Here is a 10081-nt window from a genome sequence, read left to right as displayed (position 1 = left end):
GAGGGGGAGCCTTCACTATCGGAGGAGCTGTCCACGCAGCACTTCGCCCGAGTGCCGAAGCACCCGAAGACCTTGACGGAGAGGAGATCGCCCTCCATTAACTTGAAATGGAGGGTGAACCCCTTCATCAGGCTGTGGATACGGGCGAACGTCTTCCACCCTCGATCAAGATACATCACATTAGGGGCTGGGAACACAACGCGGACTCGCGTGCCGCTGATCCCACAGCCCCTCATGTGCAGTCTCAGTGTCTCGGGCGGGTCCAACTCCATTGCGCTCGCAAACGGAGCTGGAAGCCGGAGGCGACGACGAGGCGCCCGGCGCAGCCTGACGAAGAACTCGCAAGGGTTGTCCCCTATATGGACCGCCGTGGGGAGAAGGACCACCGGCGGAGGCGAAGCTGGCGCGCCGCCCCGTCCGCCTCTTCCCCGAGCGCCTCGGCCCCGTCCTCGACCTCGTCCATGGCCTCGCCCCCTCCCTCTTCCCCTTGCGGCTGGCTCTGCCACCATGAGCGCGGGAGAGGGAGGAGGGCTCTGCCTAGCAGCGACCCTCGCCGCCACCAATGAAGGGCCAGGGTTCCCTTTCTCCATGGCGAAAGAGAGAAAGGGGAGCAGAAGCTGAAGAAAGGAGGAGATGGGAGAGTGCGGGCTTCTGTGCCCCTCCCCCGCTCCTTATAAAGGAGCGAGGTGGGGGCTTGGCCGCCCCGCTCGGCGAATCAAGGCACGAGAAGAGCAGGGGGTCGGGGCCAACCCGCTGCCTCTGCTCGCGGCGGCCCAGCTTCCCACTTCCACCGTCCGCGACTCCAAGCGCATGGGAGCCGCGTGGCGAGGGTGCGGAACCGAGGCGACGAATGAGGCGGCCTCGCCCCCACCCCGTGATCGCGGGGAGTGGGCGCCTCGGAAACCGCGCACTGGCCCCGTCCAGTAAATGCACCACGCCCCCACGCCTACCTCCGTTTAAGAAGGAGGGCGTGAACCATTCCCTTCATCATGGCCTGACGCATGCTCGCGGGGCTTAGCCCCGCACACGCCGCCCACGTCACCCACGACGCCGCGTTTGACGCGTGCTGTTCTGGGCGTGCGCGGTGGAAGCGGGGAGATATGCGGCGCGACCCAGGCCGCGCGTGCCCGTGCACTGTTTTGGGCCTGACCCAACAGCGCTCGGCACCGTGTCTGGCCCAGGCCCGGGGGCTCCTGTCGGTGTACTAGAGTAGGGGTACCCCAGTACCCCGAACTTGTGCACGGGCAGTCGCAGCACTCCCGCGGCAAGGCTTGCCTGGTGAACGCCAAGACCCTCCGCGGCTACCTAGAAGACCATTCAAGAGCAAAGTACTCAAACCAAGACCCCGGCGAGAGGAGCTTGCCGGGAAGAAGACAAGACCCCGGCAAGAGGAGCTTGCCGGGAAGGCTATCAGAAGCGTCCCAAGGCCCCGGCAAGAGGAGCTTGCCGGGAAGGCCAGCCAAGGCGTACCAAGAAAACCCGCCGCGGCGCCCCACGCGCCCCGGCAAGGCCCGGTGAGCGACAAGCTCCCGGACACGACGAGACGACGACCGCGGCAAGGAGCTTGCCGCGGGAAGCCCCCACTTCGTGCCCACGCTCCAGCACACCCGCCCACGTGTCGCTCTGGGGCCCGTCCCAAGCGCACGTGGCGGGAGGCCGCGCAGCGAGGGGCACGCAGTGGCAAGCAGGCGCTGACAAGATAACCACCGTGGCTAACGGTGGCGTCCCTAGCAAGCCTCTTTTGGTACTGTTTAGGCGACATAGACGGGCATTTAATGCCCTTGTCCCCTGCTGTCAGGGTTAGGTACGATAGCACTGTAGCAGGTAGCTGTGCCTGCTACAGCACCTAGCTGCCCCTACTACGGCACCTTTCCATTTTTGCCCTTGACCCCCGTTGCTCTATGTCGGTAACCCCTTGAGCATATAAAAGGAGGCCCGAGTGCAATGGGGGGGGAGGGCCATTTTTCATACACACACGCAAGGTCTCGTTAGCGGCCGGAGAGTACTGTAGCATTCCACGCTCCCGAGCTAGAAAGCAATACAATCCACAAAGCAGGAGTAGGGTTTTACGCATCCGTGCGGCCCGAACCTGGGTAAATCGCCCGCGTGCTTCGCCTCGATCTGCTCTTTGCACGACCTCCGGTCCCATAGGTGTCCGTGGATCAGCAACCCCGGCATTGGATGTCATTGATAACGAGATCACATCATTAGGAGAATGATGTGATGGACAAGACCCAATCCTAAACATAGCACAAGATCGTATAGTTCGTTTGCTAGAGTATTTCCAATGTCAAGTATCTTTTCCTTAGACCATGAGATCGCGTAACTCCTGGATACCGTAGGAGTGCTTTGGGTGTACCAAACATCACAACGTAACTGGGTGACTATAAAGGTACATTACAGGTATCTCCGAAAGTGTCTGTTGGGTTGGCACGAATCGAGACTGGGATTTGTCACTCCGTATGACGGAGAGGTATCTCTGGGCCCACTCGGTAATGCATCATCACAATGAGCTCAAAGTGATCAAGTGGTTGATCACGGGATCATGCAGTACGGTACGAGTAAAGTGACTTGCCGGTAACGAGACTGAACAAGGTATTGGGATACCGACGATCGAGTCTCGGGCAAGTAACGTACCGATTGACAAAGGGAATTGTATACGGATTGATTGAATCCTCGACATCATGGTTCATCCGATGAGATCATCGAGGAGTATGTGGGAGCCAACATGGGTATCCAGATCTCGATGTTGGTTATTGGCCGGAGAGACGTCTCGGTCATGTCTGCATGTCTCCCGAACCCGTAGGGTCTACACACTTAAGTTTCGGTGATGCTAGGGTTGTAGAGATATGAGTAGGCAGTAATCCGAAAGTTCTTCGGAGTCCCCGATGAGATCCGGGACGTCACGAGGAGTTCCGGAATGGTCCGTAGGTGAAGAATTATATATAGGAAGTGCAGTTTCGGCCATCGGGAAGGATTCGGGGGTCACGGTATTGTACCGGGACCACCGGATGGGTCCGGGGGGTCCATCGGGTAGGGCCACCCATCCCGGAGGGCCCCATGGGCTGAACTGGGGAGGGGAACCAGCCCATAGTGGGCTGGTGTGCCCCCCTTGGCCCACCCCCTGCGCCTAGGGTTGGAAAGCCTAGGGTGGGGGGGGCGCCCCACTTGCCTTAGGGGGTACTCCACCCCCTGGCTGCCGCCCCCCTTGGGAGATTCAATCTCTAGGGCCGGCGCCCCCCCCCAGGGGGCCTATATAAAGGGGGGGAGGGAGGGGCAGCCGCACCCTGAAGCCTTGGCGCCTCCCTCTCCCCTTCTACACCTCTCACTCTCGCAGAAGCTCGGCGAAGCCCTGCTGCGGTGACTGCTGCATCCACCACCACGCCGTCGTGCTGCTGGACCTCATCAACCCCTCCTTCCCCCTTGCTGGATCAAGAAGGAGGAGACGTCACGCTGACCGTACGTGTGTTGAACGCGGAGGTGCCGTCCGTTCGGCGCTAGGATCTCCGGTGATATGGATCACGACGAGTACGACTCCTTCATCCCCGTTCTCTTGAACGCTTCCGCTCGCGATCTACAAGGGTATGTAGATGCACTCCCCTCTCATTGCTAGATGACTCCATAGATAGATCTTGGTGAAACGTAGAGAATTTTTTTTGTTTTCTGCAACGTTCCCCAACAGTGGCATCATGAGCTAGGTCTATGCGTAGTTACTATGCACGAGTAGAACACAAAGTAGTTGTGGGCGTTGATATTGTCAATTTTCTTGCCGTTACTAGTCTTATCTTGATTCGGTGGCATCATGGGATGAAGCGGCCCGGACCAACCTTACACGTACGCTTACGTGAGACCGGTTCCACCGACTGACATGCACTAGTTGCATAAGGTGGCTGGCGGGTGTCTGTCCCTCCCACTTTAGTCGGATCGGATTCGATGAACAGGGTCCTTATGAAGGGTAAATAGAAATTGACAATTCATGTTGTGGTTTTGGCGTAGGTAAGAAAACGTTCTTGCTAGAACCCTATTGCAGCCACGTAAAACTTGCAACAACAATTAGAGGACGTCTAACTTGTTTTTGCAGCAAGTGTCATGTGATGTGATATGGCCAAAGTTGTGATGAATGATGAATGATATATATGTGATGTATGAGATCATGTTCTTGTAATAGGAATCAGGACTTGCATGTCGATGAGTATGACAACCGGCAGGAGCCATAGGAGTTGTCTTTATTTTTGTATGACCTGCGTGTCATTGAGAAACGCCATGTAAATTACTTCACTTTATTGCTAAACATGTTAGCCATAGTAGTAGAAGTAATAGTTGGCGAGCAACTTCATGGAGACACGATGATGGAGATCATGGTGTCATGCCGGTGACAAGATGATCATGGAGCCCCAAGATGGAAATCAAAGGAGCTATATGATATTGGCCATATCATGTCACTATTATTTGATTGCATGTGATGTTTATCATGTTTTTGCATCTTGTTTACTTAGAACGACGGTAGTAAATAAGATGATCCCTCATAATAATTTCAAGAAAGTGTTCCCCCTAACTGTGCGCCGTTGCGACAGTTCGTTGTTTCGAAGCACCACGTGATGATCGGGTGTGATAGATTCAAACGTTCACATACAACGGGTGTAAGACAGATTTACACATGCAAACACTTAGGTTGACTTGACGAGCCTAGCATGTACAGACATGGCCTCGGAACACAGAAGACCGAAAGGTCGAGCATGAGTCGTATAGAAGATACAATCAACATGAAGATGTTCACCGATGTTGACTAGTCCGTCTCACGTGATGATCGGACACGGCCTAGTTAACTCGGATCATGTTATACTTAGATGGCTGGAGGGATGTCTATCTAAGTGGGAGTTCATTGAATAATTTGATTAGATGAACTTAATTATCATGAACTTAGTCAAAAATCTTTACAATATGTCTTGTAGATCAAATGGCCAACGTTGTCCTCAACTTCAACGCGTTCCTAGAGAAAACCAAGCTGAAAGACGATGGCAGCAACTATACGGACTGGGTCCGGAACCTGAGGATCATCCTCATAGATGCCAAGAAAGATTATGTCTTACAAGCACCGCTAGGTGAAGCACCTGCTCTCCCTGCAGAACAAGACGTTATGAACACTTGGCAGACACGTGCTGATGATTACTCCCTCGTTCAGTGCGGCATGCTTTACAGCTTAGAACTGGGGCTCCAAAAGCGTTTTGAGAGACACGGAGCATATGAGATGTTCGAAGAGCTGAAAATGGTTTTTCAAGCTCATGCCCGGGTCGAGAGATATGAAGTCTCCGACAAGTTCTTCAGCTGTAAGATGGAGGAAAACAGTTCTGTCAGTGAGCACACACTCACTATGTCTGGGTTACATAACCTCTTGACTCAGCTGGGAGTTAACCTCCCGGATGACGCGGTCATTGACAGAATCCTTCAGTCGCTTCCACCGAGATACAAGAGCTTTGTAATGAACTTCAATATGCAGGGAATGGAAAAGACCATTCCTGAAGTATTTGCAATGCTGAAATCAGCAGAGGTAGAAGTCAAAAAGGAACATCAAGTGTTGATGGTGAATAAAACCACTAAGTTCAAGAAAGGCAAGTGTAAGAAGAACTTCAAGAAGGACGGCAAGGGAGTTGCCGCGCCCGGTAAGCAAGCTGCCGGGAAGAAGCCAAAGAATGGACCCAAGCCCGAGACTAAGTGTTTTTATTGCAAGGGAAGTGGTCACTGGAAGCGGAACTGCCCCAAATACTTAGCGGACAAGAAGGCCGGCATCACGAAAGGTATATGTGATATACATGTAATTGATGTGTACCTTACTAGTACTCATAGTAGCTCCTAGGTATTTGATACCGGTGCGGTTGCTCACATTTGTAACTCAAAGCAGGAGCTGCGGAATAAGCGGAGACTGGCGAAGGACGAGGTGACGATGCGCGTCGGGAATGGTTCCAAGGTCGATGTGATCGCCGTCGGCACGCTACCTCTACATTTACCTACAGGATTAGTTTTAAACCTCAATAATTGTTATTTAGTGCCAGCTTTGAGCATGTACATTGTACTAGGATCTCGTTTAATTCGAGATGGCTACTCATTTAAATCCGAGAATAATGGTTGTTCTGTTTATATGAGAGATATGTTTTATGGTCATGCTCCGATGGTGAATGGTTTATCCTTAATGAATCTCGAGCGTAATGCTACACATATTCATAGTGTGAATACCAAAAGATGTAAGGTTGATAATGATAGTCCCACATACTTGTGGCACTGCCGCCTTGGTCACATAGGTGTCAAACGCATGAAGAAGCTCCATGCAGATGGACTTTTAGAGTCTCTTGATTACGAATCATTTGACACGTGCGAACCATGCCTCATGGGTAAAATGACCAAGACTCCGTTCTCAGGAACAATGGAGCGAGCAACCAACTTATTGGAAATCATACATACTGATGTGTGCGGTCCAATGAGTGTTGAGGCTCGCGGTGGCTATCATTATGTTCTCACCCTCACTGATGACTTGAGTAGATATGGGTATGTCTATTTAATAAAACACAAGTCTGAGACCTTTGAAAAGTTCAAGGAATTTCAGAGTGAGGTTGAGAATCAACGTGACAGGAAAATCAAGTTCTTGCGATCAGATCGTGGGGGAGAATACTTGAGTCACGAATTTGGCACACACTTAAGAAAATGTGGAATAGTTTCACAACTCACGCCGCCTGGAACACCTCAGCGTAATGGTGTGTCCGAACGTCGTAATCGCACTCTATTAGATATGGTGAGATCTATGATGTCTCTTACCGATTTACCGCTATCATTTTGGGGCTATGCTTTAGAGACTGCCGCATTCACTTTAAATAGGGCTCCGTCGAAATCCGTTGAGACGACACCGTATGAATTATGGTTTGGGAAGAAACCTAAGCTGTCGTTTCTAAAAGTTTGGGGATGCGATGCTTATGTTAAGAAACTTCAACCTGAAAAGCTCGAACCCAAGTCGGAAAAATGCGTCTTCATAGGATACCCTAAAGAAACTATTGGGTATACCTTCTACCTCAGATCCGAAGGCAAGATCTTTGTTGCCAAGAATGGATCCTTTCTAGAGAAAGAGTTTCTCTCGAAAGAAGTAAGTGGGAGGAAAGTAGAACTTGATGAAGTATTACCTCTTGAACCGGAAAGTGACGCAACTCAAGAAAATGTTCCCGAGGTGCCTGCACCGACTAGAGAGGAAGTTAATGATGATGATCATGAAACTTCAGATCAGGTTGCTACTGAACTTCGTAGGTCCACAAGGACACGTTCCGCACCAGAGTGGTACGGCAACCCTGTCTTGGAAATCATGTTGTTAGACAACGGTGAACCTTCGAACTATGAAGAAGCAATGGCGGGCCCGGATTTCGACAAATGGCTGGAAGCCATGAAATCCGAGATAGGATCCATGTATGAAAATGAAGTATGGACTTTGACTGACTTGCCCGATGATCGGCGAGCCATAGAAAATAAATGGATCTTTAATAAGAAGACAGACGCGGATGGTAATGTGACCATCTATAAAGCTAGACTTTTCTCTAAGGGTTATTGACAAGTTCAAGGGGCTGACTACGATGAGACTTTCTCACCCGTAGCGAAGCTGAAGTCCGTCCGAATCATGTTAGCAATTGACGCATTCTATGATTATGAGATATGGCAAATGGACGTCAAAACGGCATTCCTTAATGGTTTCCTTAAGGAAGAATTGTATATGATGCTGCCGGAAGGTTTTGTCGATCCTAAGAATGCTGACAAGGTGTGCAAGCTCCAACGCTCGATTTATGGGCTGGTGCAAGCATCTCGGAGTTGGAACATTCGCTTTGATGAGATGATCAAAGCGTTTGGGTTTATGTAGACTTATGGAGAAGCCTGCCTTTACAAGAAAGTGAGTGGGAGCTCTGTAGCATTTCTCATATTATAAGTAGATGACATACTTTTGATGGGAAATGATATAGAACTTTTGGACAGCATTAAGGCCTACTTGAATAAGAGTTTTTCAATGAAGGACCTTGGAGAAGCTGCTTATATATTAGGCATCAAGATCTATAGAGATAGATCAAGACGCCTCATAGGTCTTTCACAAAGCACATACCTTGATAAGATATTGAAGAAGTTCAATATGGATCAATCTAAGAAGGGGTTCTTGCCTGTGTTGCAAGTTGTGAAATTGAGCTCAGCTCAATGTCCGACCACGGCAGAAGATATAGAAGAGATGAGTGTCATCCCCTATGCCTCAGCCATAGGGTCTATTATGTATGCCATGCTGTGTACCAGACCTGATGTAAACCTTGCCATAAGTTTGGTAGGAAGGTACCAAAGTAATCCCGGCAAGGAACACTGGACAGCGGTCAAGAATATCCTGAAGTACCTGAAAAGGACTAAGGACATGTTTCTGGTTTATGGAGGTGACGAAGAGCTCGTCGTAAAGGGTTACGTCGACGCTAGCTTCGACACAGATCTGGATGACTCTAAGTGACAAACCGGATACGTGTATATGTTGAATGGTGGAGCAGTAAGCTGGTGCAGCTGCAAACAGAGCGTCGTGGCGGGATCTACATGTGAAGCGGAGTACATGGCAGCCTCGGAGGCAGCGCATGAAGCAATTTGGGTGAAGGAGTTCATCACCGACCTAGGAGTCATACCCAATGCATCGGGGCCGATCAAACTCTTCTGTGACAACACTGGAGCTATTGCACTTGCCAAGGAGCCCAGGTTTCACAAGAAGACCAGGCACATCAAGCGTCACTTCAACTCCATTTGTGAAAATATTCAAGATGGAGGCATAGATATTTGTAAAGTACATATGGATCTGAATGTCGCAGATCCGTTGACTAAACCTCTCCCTAGGGCAAAACATGATCAACACCAGAACTCTATGGGTGTTCGATTCATCACAATGTAACTAGATTATTGACTCTAGTGCAAGTGGGAGACTGTTGGAAATATGCCCTAGAGGCAATGATAAAAGGATTATTATTATATTTCCTTGTTCATGATGATTGTCTTTTATTCATGCTATAATTGTGTTATCCGGAAATCGTAATACATGTGTGAATACATAGACACCAACATGTCCCTAGTAAGCCTCTACTTGACTAGCTCGTTGATCAACATATAGTCATGGTTTCCTGACTATGGACATTGGATGTCATTGATAACGAGATCACATCATTAGGAGAATGATGTGATGGACAAGACCCAATCCTAAACATAGCACAAGATCATATAGTTCGTTTGCTAGAGTTTTTCCAATGTCAAGTATCTTTTCCTTAGACCACGAGATCGTGTAACTCCCGGATACCGTAGGAGTGCTTTGGGTGTACCAAACGTCACAATGTAACTGGGTGACTATAAAGGTACATTACAAGTATCTCCAAAAGTGTCTGTTGGGTTGGCACGAATTGAGACTGGGATTTGTCACTCCGTATGACGGAGAGGTATCTCTGGGGCCACTCAGTAATGCATCATCACAATGAGGTCAAAGTGATCAAGTGGTTGATCACGGGATCATGCATTAAGGTACGAGTAAAGTGACTTGCTGGTAACGAGACTGAACGAGGTATTGGGATACCGATGATCGAGTCTCGGGCAAGTAACGTACCGATTGACAAAGGGAATTGTATACGGATTGATTGAATCCTCGACATCGTGGTTCATCCGATGAGATCATCGAGGAGTATGTGGGAGCCAACATGGGTATCCAGATCCCGCTGTTGGTTATTGGCCGGAGAGACATATCGGTCATGTCTGCATGTCTCCCGAACCCGTAGGGTCTACACACTTAAGGTTCGGTGACGCTAGGGTTGTAGAGATATGAGTATGCAGTAATCCGAAAGTTGTTAGGAGTCCCGGATGAGATCCCAGACGTCACGAGGAGTTCCGGAATGGTCCGGAGGTGAAGAATTGTATATAGGAAGTGCAGTTTCGGCCATCGGGAAGGATTCGGGGGTCACCGGTATTGTACCGGGACCATTGGATGGGTCCCGGGGGTCCACCGGGTGGGGCCACCCATCCCGGAGGGCCCCATGGGCTGAACTGGGGAGGGGAA

This window comes from Triticum urartu, chromosome 3A (genome assembly GCF_056163025.1).
Source record: "Triticum urartu cultivar PI428250 chromosome 3A, HENAU_Tu73, whole genome shotgun sequence".
Taxonomy (NCBI): domain Eukaryota; kingdom Viridiplantae; phylum Streptophyta; class Magnoliopsida; order Poales; family Poaceae; genus Triticum; species Triticum urartu.
This window is presented reverse-complemented; position numbering follows the sequence as displayed.